The 15,838-nt window shown below is 44.4% G+C and overlaps 2 long non-coding RNA genes across 2 annotated transcripts in view; one reads left to right on the top strand and one right to left on the bottom strand.

The window, feature by feature from the left end:
* LOC139026637 (uncharacterized) overlaps positions 1-15,511 on the top strand; it is an 18,205-nt gene extending 2,694 nt beyond the window's left edge. Inside the window, exon 2 of the long non-coding RNA XR_011478494.1 lies at positions 14,029-15,511. This is a non-coding gene — a long non-coding RNA (uncharacterized lncRNA). The remainder of the gene's footprint in view (positions 1-14,028) is intronic.
* LOC139026636 (uncharacterized) lies at positions 15,469-15,657 on the bottom strand. The gene is made up of 2 exons (XR_011478493.1): positions 15,582-15,657; positions 15,469-15,535 (listed from the first exon to the last, which is right to left on the bottom strand). It is a non-coding gene; the product is annotated as an uncharacterized lncRNA (long non-coding RNA).
* Positions 15,658-15,838: the final 181 nt, after the last annotated feature.

The raw sequence follows: 15,838 nt of genomic DNA, 5'->3' as shown, positions 1-15,838 counted from the left end.
CGCTATTTTCAAGTTACTGAACCTATAAAGCCGTACATGGCTTCTCCTACCTATCTTCCGACTGTCCTCCGTACAACCAATACGTACGCTACGGCTCACAAACGCAGGCCTCCTAATGTCCCTAAATTCTACAGCAAACCAGCCGGAGCAGCGCTTCCCTATAATCTCCATTATGGAAACAGTCTGCCTACCCATTGAGAACGCAATACTCTCTCAACCGTAAGTCTTTCATACTGAAACTATCCTTCATTAGGCATAGAATGATGTTAGCCTGCCCAGTCCGTGAGGAACGGAAAGCCTTGAGCAACGAACCCCCTGCTGTCTCGCCAGCGTCCCTCTCTCCACTGGAATTCTCTGCCTCTACACCCTTTACCAGGCTGAGTCACTGGCTCTTGCTCTCTGCCTCCCTAAGGGGTGCGTCACTTAGTAGTTAGTGATCTGACGTGATCTTCCCTGTCTGGGTTGGCGCCCCCCCCCTTCGTTTAGCTGTGTGAGACCTTGTGGCTATTCTTACATCGCCTTGTTCTCAGGATTGTAATTAGTTGAGGATACCCTTATGTCGCTGCTTGCAAATGGTGGTATATCCTTCCTATTTGCCCTTCGGGGTTCTTCGGATCGGGGCCACGGGTCCCTGGACCGCTCCCTGTCTCAGCCCCCAGTTTTGATGTCTGCAGTGAGTTTGTCCGGGGCTAGGGTCCAGTTGTTACCTGGAGTAACTTCTCTGTCTTGTATCCAGCTGTCCTGTGTGAATTTAGTATGCTCTCTCTAATCTCTCTCTCTCTTTCCTCTGAAACCTGACCCTGACCAACTCAGAACTACCTGGCATAAGATCACCTTGCTGTCCCCAGTCCGCTGTCCTTCTGCTATTCCATTCAACATTTCTGCCTCGGTTTACTAACCCCTTACCTTTCCCAATACCTGCTGTTTCAACTCTTTAATACTGCTATGAAAAGGCCAACTAATTATTCCTATTATTATTTACCACTGCTGTCATTTAGAACATTTTTGAAAAATCTTCTCTCTCTAATTTCTCCTTCTCTCTTTCGTCCGGTAGACCTGAGCCCTAGAACCAACGCTGGGACTACCGCACGTTGACTCCTGCGTCCCCAGTCCGCCTGCCTTGCTATTCCATGCATCTTTTCTGCCTGCTGTAGGGAACACCCCCTACCTGATCCACAACCTGCCTGTTTCAACTCTTAAATCCCTATGAAAAACCAACTAGATTATCCCTTATTATCTTGGACCATCCTTCTTCATTTCTGAAATTTTGAAATCGCTCTCTCATAATTCTCCATCTCCTCTTTTTCTCCGTAAGGTAAGACCGGCGCCCTAACCATCGTCGGAACTGCCGCCCGTGACCCGTGTCCCCGAGTGCGCGCCTGCCTTGCTGCTATTCCAGTTCACTTCTGCTCGTTATAACCGCTACCGTCCCAGACCTAGTGGTTTTTCAACATCTGATGATCGGCATAAAAACCAACTGAAAAATATTCATATATATTGGACCAGCTGTCAACTTATAACATTTGAACATCTTCATATCTGTATAATCTCACCCGACAGCCCAGAAGAGACTGGCCATCCCCCTCATAAGCCTGGTTCCTCTTCTAGGGTTCTCCCTAGTTTTGCCTTTCTAGGGATTTCTAGCCACCGTCATCTACACCTGCATTACTAACTTTGTTTAGCTGGTCTTACAGCACTTCGAGAATTACTGATGTACAAGGCTTATAAAAATAAATTGATTGAAAAATAAAAATAATAATAATTAATGGGGAAGATGAATCTCCTCTCAGGCTGGAAAACAATTGTCAAATACAGTGCTATTTAAGGTGTAAAAAAACACAAATCTAAAAAACATAGTTTTCAACTTTTCATATGGTATTCTATGTGTTTGAATCAAACTAACACACACGTTCACGCAAGTAACGAATCTCTCCCCTCCTCTCTCTCTCCTCTCCTCTCTCTTCTCTCTCCTTCTCCTCTCTCTCACTCCTCTCTTCTCTCCTCCTCTCTCTCCTCTTCCTCTCTCTCTTCTCTCTCTCTCTCTCTCTCTTCTGCCTCCCGCTCTCTCTCTCTCTTCTCTCTCTCTCTCTCTCTCCTTCTCCTCTTCTCTCTCTCTTCTCGCTCTCTCTCTCTCTCCTCCCTCCCTCATCCTCTCTCTCTCTCTCTCTCTAATTGCGCTATGGGCTGTAGGAATATATCAGTATAGCTGTAAATAAAAAAACTGTTTTGGTTGGGCTTTACAATTACTAAAATTGGACACACTACAGACACTGTTCTAACTCAAATCCAGGAATCTACACATTCCACACATCCACCCAAAGGCGATTTTAACAAAAACTTAGTCGCATAACCCAAAAATATCACATCAATCATTCTTAATCCAAATATAATATCCAGGATCAATCAATTTTTATATCCAATATAATAGTCAACCAATCATTTATATCCAATAAAAATCACGATGAATCATTTGTATATACCAATGTATATATCAGATCAATCATTAATCCAAATAAAATCATACATTCATTTTATATCCAACTTAACAAAATGAAAAAGTCTAGTCAAAAAACTTCTGAATTTTAGGTTCAATTTCTTCTCTCTCTCTCTTCGCAAAAATGACGAGCACGCCTGGACAAGCAAACCCTCACCGCAGACCACACACCCAACCATCGACAACCCTCTCTCCACCTCAACACAACCCAAACCAGCCCCCCACTGATAACTGTTAACACCCACAAAAAAACACAGCCAGACACTACCTATACCCCGAATTACTGTATGGCCCAACATAAATCTAATCAACAATACTTTATCTTTTGTGAAAGCATCACCATGTATAAAGACAATATCAACCATATAGCATCTAACATATCAGAATTTGATTACACATAACACTCAAGAGCAAACAGAGCAGAGACCGACAAAACGTATGTAGATTGGATACCAAACGTTATCAATTGCAGTTGAGACGAGACCAAAACTTCTAATGTAGCCAGGACAGATTTAACAACCAGGGACGATTCATCACAGTAGGAGAGAGTTATAAGACGCAGAGAGATGTAACAAGGCCAGGAAGCATCTATCTCACCAGTTCTATCATTATGAGAATATAAATATCTGATACCAATCCAGTCTATACCACAGTCATAGCCTTATGAATAGCTAGAGAAAAACTGACACATCACACATCAGCGACAACCTTTCCACTCCTTGCTTATCACGAAGTCAATGGCTTACCCTCCCACGAGGGAATTCCTTCACTCTATCCATATCTCCATGAAAGAAGAGTGACCATCCATGCGCAATCAACCCCCTGTTATAGAGAGAAGTACCATGCAGGAATGGAACTTCAATCAGACGTGATAAGGAGTAGGACAGAAGAATGTACCGAGCAGACGACGATCAGCCCGCTACGACATGAGAGGCGAATAGAACATAATAGAAGGAATACAGAGACCATTCAACGCTTACATAATCAGCAAAGAGCCGTTCCAAAATCAGCCAAATCCTTGATTCAAAACCCTCATAGTTAATGGATATATACATCAGGGACTTCAACCCCAGTCGTAGATACTCGTACTAGCATGCTACTAGACAGGTACTTCAACCAGTAACCTACCTATATGAGCAAGGACAATGTCCACAGCCTACTCGATCTCACATTCACGATCTTGTATAGTACAGTATCAACCGTCACGCATTCAGCACCCCGTCTCTCTATATATAACGATGATTGTGACCCCAGACTAAAGGGACCTCTCATCCTGCAATATCAGACCTCTACACTCATCGATCTCTACCATGTGTACTTTATTACAGAGAAAATGTCCTACCCGGATCCCTATACAACCCCTCTTCTTCACTTACGAAGATCATTTATGACATTACAAGAACCAGCAGAACCATCCCACCCCCTACAAAATAATTGATCTCATACTGATCGAGACAGGCAGCACCCAAAGCCAAGCACCCGTCACTCTTTTATCTAGACACAGCTATGTACCCCTAAGCCCAGCGATACCCCTCCCTCCCCCCTTTACCCGCCCCCGCCCCCACTGGACACCCAACGAACCGTTTTCTCAAGACCAAAGTCATGAGTAAGAGAAATGTCCAACACAAGACTTAGGCCCTTGCACCCTTGTTGTACCTAAGCTAGAAATAAAACTTTATCATCCCTGCTCCTACAAGCAGCGGACTTACCCACTTTGCTCTTACTACGTACTCTAGCATGTGTTGCATATTAGAGCCCTAAACAGTCGATTGAAGAGTACACTGTAGTCAAGGACACTTCACTTCTCTATTGCTGCCATTCATTCATACATGTTTACTATAGTGACTGATAGAGAGTACATCAGCAGCCATGGACCTCCCTTACACCATCTATCTCTCACTTATTGCGATCCTCATGTGTCACAGTCCGCTCCTTTCACATCTCTTCTGAAGTGTCAGGTAAATTAAGAAGCAAAAAAGATCACATGTGACAAAATCTCCTACAGCGAACCACCAATCTCGAAAGGCTACTAGTAATAATGAGAAGCAGATGTAGAGCCAGCAGGACTCTGCAACCTGATAAGATAAGAGGAAGGATGCGAATGAGTAAAATAACCTCACTGCCCAGACTGTACACGACCCGCTGTGTCTCACTAGCGAACGACGCAAGGGAATAAGACAGATGTGACTGCAAGGTTTACCTCATCCTACCTTATCTACTATGAAGACAAATACGTCAACGATCCTACAGTTCATCCATTCTTTCCTAAGAGAGAAATGTTATAACAATATCAGATACCTATAAGACAATTCCTCGGAAACGATAGAAAGATAAATATATAAGTATCAATAGTATTTGTTACGAAGCAGAGAAGACGCTCAACACATAGATTGTCATGCAAGAGATTTGTTCATCCAACTGAACTATATCTAGTGTCCTCCCTGCTGTACCATCCAGCAACTGTGAACGAGAACGCAGCTCGAGATGACATTTAACGATGCATAAAGATAATGTGATAAATGTTTACCACACGAGGTGACGCTATCTATACGCTTGTTGTATATTATACATAACCATGGTACCCAGCCCATCTTTACATCCTATTCAATCTGCTCACTGGGTTTATAGAAGCATATGCTTATAGCGTCAGGTATCTTCATCTCTTTGTAAGAGAGAGAACGTTGTAACATATAGTCCAGTTGTACTTCTAGCTACGTTACATCTAAGAGTGGAATAAGATCTCTACCAGCCCCAAGGTACCCTATCTAACTCATATTATAGTACTTTAGTCCCACCATTCTATTATATAATAAATATATATATATTTGTGTATATATATACATTATAATTTATTTAATTTCATATATCTTTGGACATGTAAGGAATAAAACTCCATGTCAATAAAGTCAATTGATGTGAGATTGAATTGAGTATGAGAGAGAGAAGAAAACGGAGAGATAGAAAGACTGCTTTATAGAGACGACATCCAGGGACTTCACCTGTATATGAAATGTACAGCAGGACTTCAACCTGTTAATAGAGAGATGTACAAGCGGAGACATCACATCGTTAGTATTATAAAGAAAGAATGCTTACGAGCAGATAAAGCGACAAGGAAGATGGATCACACCTGTTATAGAGCGAATTGTATACGAAAGGCAGGCCAGATGTAACACGCTGTTAGAGAAGAGATATATCTGCCAGGGACTTCACGCTAGAGAAACTGTAGAGAGAGAAGAGATACAAGCGGGAGACTCGACACTGTAATCGAGTATGAGAGAAGAAAGAGAGACGGATGTACGAAGCGAGAGAGACATGTCACAGCGATAGGTATAGACTAGGAGAGACTGATGACTACGGGAACACACTGATGCGACACGACCTACATGAGGAACACATAATGAGAAACAAGATCGCATGAAGAAACAATCCAGGAGAGACAGATCCAGAGAGAACAGACAGAGAGAGACAGACAGAGGATAGATCGAACTATCGAGCCTTAGTGATCTAACGAGGAAGAACATGATATAGTAGACAGATCAGGGACAGACTATGAAGCGATCATAGCATATCATAAATAAGACAGAAGGGGACGTAGATCACCACCCAAGAGACTTCATCACACTGGTAGAGAACATATAGACATAACATAGAGAACAAATGCTATACAAAGCTCTGAGACATTTACACCTAGAGATGTCCACGAAGAGAGTTGATGTACTAAGCCAGGACTGTCGTCTCCTCATCCTGTTAGACAGTCTAAGATGTCTTTTTGCTATACGAACGCAGACATGTTCGATCGCGTGTTTTCTGCACATGCTGAGTGTGATGTGTACCTTTTCCCACACGTTCACCCACTCGTTGCCAACCTCCGGTGAGTAGTAGACACAGAAGCCCTGACATAGCAACAAGCGCCCTTCTCATCCTGTTATAGATAATGTACAGCAGGAGTTCACCCTATCTCTATGCAAGCCGAACGACGTCTATACCTCTAGATAGCTGAGCGTCTATCAACTGGCGTTATCTAGAGGATTACTGATATACCTTCTTCACACCTGTACTGAACACACACACTAAGCAAGCAAAATTATAGTAACATTCAGACTTCACCCTAGTTTTAATAGAGATGACTTTATCTAGGCGAACGGCGAGCTCTTCACTATATTTAGATTATGAATTGTCACTTAAACTTCTCACCTCTATAGCATATAGCGACGATAATCTGGTACAAGCAGGTGACGTTCCACCAGTACTGGGTTTACTATAAGTAGACTTATGACTCACTGTATAGCCTGACGACGTAAGCTATATACTAATCAGTACTGATAGAGTTACATTTATCAGACAGCCTAGTATCAACAACGGTTATTTCATGAAACCAGTTATAGATACCTCTATGAGCTCTCGTGAGTGCAATATATATTGACCTAATTGGATCTGAGGCTGTCAGAGACTAACTAACATCCAAGTCTCATCTTTCAACAGACTGACTTATATAATTAATGCATGTGATTTCTCTCTACTGATCCATCTCTCTCATCTCTCTGTCTCTTCATATCAACTTTGTCTCCGCTCTGTCTCTCTCCTCTCGCTCTTGTACTCTTCCCTGCTCTCTCGTCATCTCTCATTGAATCTCTACATCCTCTCGTATATCTTCGCACTAGGACTACTATATTGCCCTCCTGCTGCTCTCCCTCTGTCTCTGAACTCTTCTTCTCATCCCCCGTCTCTCTGTCTTACCTCTCGCGTTGTCTGCTCTCCCTTCTCCTCTCTTTCCTCGTGTCTCTTCGTTCTGTCTCTCTGTGCCTCCAGGTTGGGTCTCTCATGTCTCTTCTGTCTCTATTGCTCGCCACTCTCGTCAGTCCTATTTCATCTTTTTTCATCCTCAGTCGTTTGTCAGTAGAGCCGAGTGTTAGCAGCGAGATTAAGGGAGAGTGAGGAACTCACTGCTCCCACAAGAAGGGTCTAATAGGATGTCTCAACTCAATCCGCCAACTCAACCCGCGCGCCACCCAGATCATGGACAAGTAATAGACCAATTCAAACTCAATCTCAACCGCATCGAATCTCTCCTAAAGACTCGGACTACAGTTAGTCTCCTAGGCCGAATGTAGCTCCTGCCCACGCTTGTATATTTCCTGTCCAACATCCCCATATTTATTCTCTCGCTTAAAGGATAAACTCCGTTGTACACTCCTTATATCTTCTAGTGACACACCCCATTATCTACCTCTATATATGAATAACTCCGCCGCTCCTGACTAGCCACTCAGTGAACATCCATCCCATGTCATTATTCGGCTTAGTAAGGAGAAGACTCCGCCCCATACCGGCTCCTCTCAGATATCACATCCCCGTTGATCGCCTAAACGCAGAACTCTCATCGTCCGCCCATCATTGGTCAGTTGACACACCCCGGTATCCTTTAAGAAGAACTCCGCGCCCATAGCTCATGACACAACCCCGTATCCCTTAAATCTCAGCAACCATCCGGCCACATCGATAAGAGTAAAGATATGTTGTGTGATTGTTTCGTTATATACAGTCCCCCCAAATGTTTCTATGCGATTATAGCAGATCAATTGCTTCTTGCAAGATGCGTCATTCTTAAGAACTTTTTTTTGTTTTGGGGCCACTCATATCTAAGGATGTTAGTAGGAGAGATACAGCCGGCATACTAATTCCTATCATTTGCCAATTGCATGTGTCTGATATTTTTGCCTCAGAATCTAACACAGTCTGATTTAGAATAAGGACCAACTCATCATCAAGCTTTAGTTATTTAATTCAGCCGGTCATTTAATTCTAAACCAAAGGCCGAGCACCTGGGTCCTCATCAGATACCATGTTTGGAAGAACCCCCCCTGACTCCATCAACTCACTCTTATGAGTGGACCCCTGCTCTAGCTCAACTCTTATGGTGACCCCTGCTCTACTCAACTCATATATGGTGACCCCTGCTCTACTAACTCTAATGGTCCCTGGCTCGTGCTCAACTCCTGCGCAGCTATAGGACCTGCTGGGAGCTGCTACTCTCCACACTTCTATCTGCGTGACCTTCATGGCTGCTCTACTCAAACTCTATGGACCCCTTGCTCTACCTCAACTCGTATTGAGACTCGCCTGCTCTACTCAAGCTCCTATGCTGACCCCGGCTCCTTACACTCCAACTTCGATGGTGAACCCGGCGTGGGTTCCAGGCATTCATCCACATTCGCTATGCTGCAAGCTCCTTATGGGACCCCCTCTCCTCAGCTCAACTCATCATTTTGACCTCTGCTCGTACCTCAACTTCTATGGCTCACCCCTCTCACGCTAATCTGAAACATCGGTGGTGCTGGCTTCGGCCTCCCATCTCTACTTGCAATAGATCTATGGTCCACCCCTCATCTTATGCTCTACTCAGGTGACTGCTTGTGACCCCGCCATCCACGATTGCTACTCAAACACATCATGATGAAATATAAACTCGTTATCGCAAGCGACAAGCTAACACCATAAATATCAATCTACCAAACCAGGTGCGGATTAACACTACATGAACATTAATACAAACATCAAAACCCCCAACGCAATCATCTATATATATCAGCTAATAACACATTGTACAATACAACCACCCAACCTCATTATGTGGGTCGACTACCACTACCTCTAACTATATGCTCTGACTAAGTAACCACACTTCACCACGACATAACTCAGCTGTACAGTACATCAATAACACCGCACCACTACATAATCCACAAATTATCATAGTATGGATTCACACAACTCCACTACAACACAACTCACTATCATCAACACCACAGAGCACTCAATACCTCAACTTATGCATAACACAATGATCAACAGCCACTAAACTCAATCAAGCATAACCATCGAATACAACACATCACTCAGGGGGGCGCGCTGCCCCTAATCTCATATTATTTCGGGGCAAAGTGTGGCAACAATGGGCTGCGCATACATCACTGAGGTCCAGTGATGTGTTTTAGCCCGCATGCGAGTCCACTGTCTAGCTTAGTTTGTTTTGTTGTGCCAAAATGATCATCGTCACTCACTTGAGGTAAGTAATGGGTGGTAACCCTGCACCAGCATACCCATATATGAATGGTGGCGCGCCGCTACATTCATCATGGGCGGGCCACTCATCATATGGGTGGTGTGTAACATTCTGGGCGCGCTCATTCATGAATCGCGATTCTGTCCCCAGTCCGCCCCTGCCAGCACATGACAACCACACTCCCAATACTTATATCCCCTTCCCTCTCTTCTCCATCCCCCACTGTACCCCGAGTGCCAGCCGTTAAGCACCTTAACATCAGGACTTTAATAATTTCCAGACGGGTTTTATTTTTTAAATATGGTTTTTACTACCTCTTCAATGAGGGCTGAACGAAAATCTAGCTGCAATCTGATAAAGAGTTATGGTTGCGATGGGGTTTCCCATCAGATTTCCATTCACTATGGGGACGCTGCCGAAGGCGCAGCGGTCAAACTACAGCCCGGGTTCGATCCGGCTGGTCACAGCCCGACCAGTGACGTGAGACCCATAGCGCTCAGCGGAATGGGGCCCAGCGTGTCCCGCTGGCTATTTCAGATGAGAGTTTTGGCCGCCGGACCGCTTCATCCCTCAGTGTTATATTGCGCTGCGGTCTTCGACTCCTTGGGGGGCCATCATCATATCCTTGCCGCGCGCGGGCCGCTCCACTAGAGCTTCTGGTTCACCAGGCCTGCGACTCATCGCGTGGATTGTCGTCCACACTTAGTTCCGGTGGTGCCCCCACGTCGATCGATATGGAGTGGTGGGAGGTACCTACCTCAAACATTTCCTCATCATTCAGTGTCCCCTAATTAAGTGCCCAACTCATACATAGAAATAGTGAAATGTTTGTTCCACCTCATTATCTATTTGACATCCCTGTGTTGATATCTCCCATTCTCTACAAATATGATATCCATGCGCTACGGGACGTTTGCATATCAAGAAGCGACCGCTCTTATACACTCTATGACATAGATCATACGACGGGGTCACTTTTGCTAGGCCTACTCCATCATAATAATGGCGCAGCTTCGTAAATGTGCAGTTTTCTCTGTGCACCTATCACATCAAATTTGCGCACAATGAGTCGTCGATTTGAGGGCCGCTCTACAGATGGTGGGCCGCTATCATGCAGTAGGCGTGTGGGCAAGTGCTGTGACTGCCGAAATTCCACCCCATCAGCATCCTGTGTGACGCCGAAAGGAGTGAGGAGTCCAATCTGATCATATTGGCTTGCTACCATAATTCCCAGGCCTTGAATGCCGGAATTTCTAACCAACTATTCACATCAGTATCGGTCGCACCACCTATGCCCCTCCATGACAAGTGTGGTAGGCCATCCCACTCATCGTAAATCACTACTTCCGCCCAGTGACTACCGAGCATCCGCTGCTCGGATCATCCATCTTGGGGAGACCAGTACCACCCCCTCATTGCCTTGCTAGATGAAACCTGGTGGGTTTGCGCACTCAACAATATACCTTGGACTAATTTCCTTGCACAGACTGGGACTCAATCAATATACCTGGGGTGGCTGCCAGGGCATAGCCTTCAGTCAGCTTGCGTCCGCTGCTCCTGCAACCAGCCTTCTTACTGACTCCCTTACGATTCTTATGCTGTATCTTTGAGACCATCTCATCATATGGGCCCTCATCATATGGGTGAGCCCCCACTTCACGAGTCGGCAAATGCTCACCTTCCAAGGGGTCCGCTGCACGTTGGAGAAACGTGGCGTCTCACTATTCAACAGATAGTAATCCCCAGTTTCAACGTACCTGGCATTAATGCAGACAGCGTGTTATGGCGCCACTCATCATGATGTCTGGCCGCTCAAGATCTGGGACCGCGATCATGATATGAGTGGGCCATCATCATTATGGTGGCCACTCATCATATGTCTGCCGCATCATCAGATGTGAGGTGGGGCGTCAGTCATGAGGTGGACCGCTATCATGATGGTGGCCGCTCACAGATGGGGGCCACTCATCATTAATGTGGGCCATCATCATCATGGGTGCCACCATCATATGGGTGGCCACTCATCATGATCGTGGTGGGGCCGGCTCATCCATTAGTGGTGGCGCTCATCATTGATGGGTGGACGCTCTCATATATGGGCCACTCATCATGATGGTGCCATCTCATCATGATGTGGCCGCCCATTCATATTGTGGGACGTCATCATAGGACCGCTCAGTGCTATGTAGTGAATCTGGTGGCCCACTCATCATGAGGGTTTGTATGCAACGTGTAGAAGACAGAGTGCCCATCCGCCATTCATGAGGTGGGCGGGGTGTATGGTTATGACAGGCAATAAGCTAGGTCAGGGTAGCGAGCACAAGATCCTAGACCATCATGCTATTATCGAGTGGCAATTTGTAGAGCACAGAGGTACCATACGAGATCCTAAGGCCCAGTGTCTACCGCTCATCATGATTCCAGGTCAGTCCGCGCCCATTCACCTCATCCCCCATTTACTAGCAATTGATCTTAATCCAGCTCGCTCCCAATCCTGCAAGGATGTGAACAGCCAATTCCTGAAGCTGAAAATGTCCCAGTTCTCCGCTCTCTCAATGGCCTATAAGATGTAACTCACCGATATGTCAAAACCGATTTAAGCGATGAATTGGGATGCTCGACCGATCATCGGTTATACACAGTACGACAGAAGGTTACCATAACCTGCGGCAATATCGCACTACATCTCGACTTCACTCAGCCATAAAGGAAATGACAAACATAAAACAGGCCTACAAAATCAACCACCCTAAATCACCTACTCATCTGTAAGGAGATGGGTGTGTCCGTTAATGATCATACGCCAACTCATGAGGACTCGAGACCAGAGAGTACTGACTGGATAACTGCGGCTCAGATTCCGACCAAGTTCCTACCTTTTTTAAAGGTATCCTGATACCAAACCACTGATTACACTCTCATCTTGTGAGTACTATAAATTAGTGTTCGGAGCCTCCTACAGTTTATTTATTTGAAAGCGTGACTGAAGAGATTAAACCTAGATCTTGTAGGTTGTATATTTTTGTTCAGACGCCATCTCATCCTCAGTTCTTTTGTCAAGTATATTTTACAGGTATATTTGTTCAGTATATTCCAGCTATTTTAGTCCCCAGTATATTACAGAATTTTTATTCCAGTTATTTACCCAATATTACTTAGCTACATCCCGGGCCGCAATGTGTATCTTAATCTAGACAGTTACTCTGACATGTAGGAGCTGATTTTGACATAGCTTCTCGACGCTGGACGTTCATTATGAACATGTTTAGAGATTGAGTTTATTGACCCATGACTCATCTATCGAGCTTTGATTTATGTGACATAGTTTAGGGACGCGCTCGTCATTGCTTTACATGAGGTTTAGGAGCTTGATTTATTGGCCACATACTCAGCTTTTAGGGAGCTTTGTATTTATATACAGGCTAGGAGCTGATTTTACATACTATGGGGGTGGCTGGGAATTATGATGACAGCCTTAGCGCCAGTCGACTTTAGTGACCATAGCTGAGGGAGCTGTCCTCAGCTGTGGGCCGCTCATCATGTTAGTTTATGATGCAACGAGTTAGGAGCTCTGTGCACATTTCATGACATAGTTTAGGTAGATTATATTACATAAGTTTAGAGCCCTTGCATTTAATCGACTTATAGTTTTAGCCGAGCTCCATCTTGATTATTGATTAGTTTAGGATCTGTAGGTGTATCCCTCATCGGATTGACCTGAGGGTTAGGGAGACGCTCTGAGATTAGCATGGTGAATTAGGAGCTGGGATTTACTTCGACATAGCTTAGGAGCTGGATTTATTGCATTAGCTGAGGAGCTGCGATTATTGGACATTAGCTGAGGGAGCTGATTTATGTACATGTGTGGTAGAGCTACCGTTCGTCATTGCATAGGGGAGCGGGGTCTCAACATGCTTAGCTCAGCAGCTTGATTAGTTTGACATGGAGTTATAGGAACCGATGCTTATTGACATTAGCTTACAGAGCTGTATTTATTGACAGCTTAGGTAGATCTGGATTTATGATAGCGGAGGGAGCCTGGCATATCATGACATTAGCTTAGAGGCTGGAGATCTCGATTGCCATTATCTTTAGGGAGCTTGATTTATGACCGCTTTCTAAGTGAGTATAGTTATGAAGCTGTATGAGAGCTTGATTTATGACAGCTCCAGGAGCTATTTATTGATTTACTGAGCGTCGCATAGCCTGTTATTTTAATTGACATAGCCTTAGGGAGCTTTGAATATTGACAGTACGGTCTCGATGAGAGCTACGCCTTCGATCGTACTTTGGGAGCTCGCGATCTCATTCAGCGATTTAGGGAGGCTTATTATTACATAGCTTAGGAGCTGGATTATTGACAGGTTAGGAGCGGATTTATTGACATAAGTTTAGGAGCTTAGATTTACTGACATACTAGAGCTTGATTTATGACATGTTAGGGGGAGCTTATTTTTGACTAGTTTAGTTTAGGGAGCTTGATTTATTGACAGGTTAGGGAGCTGGATTTATTGACATAGTTTAGGGAGCTGGATTTATTGACATAGCTTAGGGAGCTTGATAAAACACAATGCTTTATAGTTTTATTATTTTTATTTAACCTTTATTTAACTAGGCAAGTCACGTAACCAATGTGATGTTTATTTATGAAACCAATATGATGTTTCCTTGATGTGACAATATGATGTTTCTTTGCAATACTGTAATGTTATGACATCATGTTATGGTTCTCGTCAGGTCATCTACAGGGGGAATCTCTCTGGGGTGTATTCACTAGGAATCAAACCAAACGGGAGGGACTTATCTGAATTTGTCCAATAGAAACTCTCGTTTTGCCCGACTAATGAATACACCACTGGTCTTCAGTCTGAATCCCCCTTATCCTATCCCCTGCAACATCTACAGATCTACAGGGACTGAATAGGTATAAGCAATATGGCAGTCGTTTCTCTATGTCCATAGGAAGGCTATTGAAGCCATGTTGCTGGTACATACCTATCCAGTCTCTTCAGATCTGCAGAAACAGGACTAGGGAGTTTAGGAGGTTTCCAGAACACACTAGATTTCCGAAGAGTAAAAAGTAATTCACCCTTCTGCTCTAGGACTGTCCTCACTGAAGCTAGGCCTGATGGGTAATGTAGTTATTCCTGTTGAATGGACTACAAAAAAAACTGTATGATTGACGGTCTTGAGCTGGTCACGACGCACAACGTCCGCTGTTTTCTCCGCAGCCATTTCCTGTTGACAGTTAATTGTAATTTCATGTTGATAGTCAATGATGTCACTTCCTGTTGATAGTTAGTGACGTAACAACCTAACGTAGCTGATGTTACAGTATGTGGGCAAGCACAAGTACAACACTGTCAGAACTCTGAAAGGACATTTTAAATGCCTGGTTCACTCACCTCGGTACAGGGGTCGTAGGTCATGTGATGTCACACATATAGAAGCATCATCTGAACCTTAGAAGAAGAGACCCCCTCTTCCACGAGACGCTGAACCTTAGGCACCGTTACATTCTATTATTAATATAGGAATACGTTGTTATTTATACTTTTTATGTGAAATAACCTCAGCTTTCTATAGTGGAGGATTTTAATGTTATTTATTGTGGATATATATCCGCTTCCTCTGTAATACCAACTAGACTCAGAACCCCTCAGTCCGCTCCGATACAATCGCTACGCTGTAGTAGGGAGGGGCCACGGCCCATTTCAGTTTAGATGATCCCTGAAGGGTCTGACTTGAAATGGAAGTGGTCCCCGACCCCGCTCTGTGCTAGGACTACAGCTGCCTTGTCTCCTCTCCTTATCTTAATCTGAACTGATCTGAGGAACAGCTGCCAAAGACAAAAGCGTTGTTAGTGAACTTCCTCTAGTGAACACTAAAGCAGGACTACGTTAGTGAACTTCCTCTAGTGAAGACTAAAGCAGGACTACGTTAGTGAACTTCCTCTAGTGAAGACTAAAGCAGGACTAGTGGGGGGGGGTGACATTCCTCTAGTGAAGACTAAAGCAGGACTAACGTTAGTGAACTTCCTCTAGTGAAGACTAAGGCAGGACTAACGTTAGTGAACTTCCTCTAGTGAAGACTAAAGCAGACTACGTTAGTGAACTTCCTCTAGTGAAGACTAAAGCAGGACAACGTTAGTGAACTTCCTCTAGTGAAGACTAAAGCAGGACTACGTTAGTGAACTTCCTCTAGTGAAGACTAAAAGGAGGACTACGTTAGTGAACTTCCTCTAGTGAAGACTAAAGCAGGACTACGTTAGTGAACTT

The sequence above is a fragment of the Salvelinus sp. IW2-2015 genome, unplaced genomic scaffold (genome assembly GCF_002910315.2).
Source record: "Salvelinus sp. IW2-2015 unplaced genomic scaffold, ASM291031v2 Un_scaffold5347, whole genome shotgun sequence".
In the NCBI taxonomy this organism is placed as follows: Eukaryota; Metazoa; Chordata; class Actinopteri; order Salmoniformes; family Salmonidae; genus Salvelinus; species Salvelinus sp. IW2-2015.
The sequence above is the reverse complement of the archived record's forward strand: the minus strand, read 5'-3'. Positions and strand labels throughout refer to the sequence as shown.